The sequence below is a fragment of the Mastomys coucha genome, unplaced genomic scaffold, assembly GCF_008632895.1.
Source record: "Mastomys coucha isolate ucsf_1 unplaced genomic scaffold, UCSF_Mcou_1 pScaffold5, whole genome shotgun sequence".
Classification (NCBI taxonomy): domain Eukaryota; kingdom Metazoa; phylum Chordata; class Mammalia; order Rodentia; family Muridae; genus Mastomys; species Mastomys coucha.
Genome location: NW_022196911.1, coordinates 63,893,182 through 63,894,053, shown reverse-complemented (window position 1 = coordinate 63,894,053; position 872 = coordinate 63,893,182). Strand labels below are relative to the sequence as shown.

Here is an 872-nt window from a genome sequence, read left to right as displayed (position 1 = left end):
CATTTCCTCAGTGCTGGGATTCTAGACTGGTGTCACCACACCCAGTTTAGGTAGTGCTTATGGAGGACCAAACCCAGAATTTAGTAGATGTTAGTTAGGTTAGTGCTCTAGCAATTGAGCCACACCCCACCCCATCCCAACAATGGAGCCACACCCCAACTGTCCCCTAGCAACTGTTTTCTGATCATAAAAAGTCAAATAGCTAACACATGTCTAGTACTTTTATGTTTGGGCACTGGGTTAAGCACAGAACGTGCATTGTCCATGTCGTACTTTTAACAGTCCTGTGAGATAGGCACATATCTGTCTGCCCAGGCTGCCGAACACACAGGCTGTGTGTCTTCGTTTCTCACAGTCTGAAGGCAGAAGTCCAAGATCAAGATGAGACCTTAACTGGCTTCTGGTAAGGGTCCTCTTTAGACTGACAACTTTTCCTTCAGACAGACAGACACTACCAGAGTGTTTGTTTGTTTGTTTGTTTGTTTGTTTGTTTTGATACAGAGTTTCTCTGTGTAGCCCTGGCTGTCCTGTAACTCACTCTGTAGACCAGGCTGGCCTTGAGATCCGCCTGTCTCTGCCTCCCAAGTGCTGGGATTAAAGGCATGTGTCACCACTGCTCGGCCTGTTTGTTTGTTTTAATAATAAGGCCATTTCTGAGGGCTCCTGATTATCTTATCAAACCAATGTTAAGATTTTAACATGTAAATTAGGGTGACAGAACACATTTTAACCATTGATGTATAGGTTGGGTTATCTCTTATCAGAAATGCTTAGAAACTGAAATGTTAGCTGGGTGGTGGGGGGGCATGTCTTTAATCCCAGCACTTGGGAGGCAGAGGCAGGTGGATTTCTGAGTTTGAGGCCAGCCTGGT

General features: G+C 45.3%; 1 long non-coding RNA gene across 1 annotated transcript in view; it reads left to right on the top strand.

Moving 5' to 3' along the window:
- Window positions 1-314: 314 nt before the first annotated feature.
- Window positions 315-872, top strand: part of LOC116078909 — a 19,400-nt gene continuing 18,842 nt past the window's right edge. The window contains exon 1 of the long non-coding RNA XR_004113658.1: window positions 315-403. This is a non-coding gene — a long non-coding RNA (uncharacterized LOC116078909). The remainder of the gene's footprint in view (window positions 404-872) is intronic.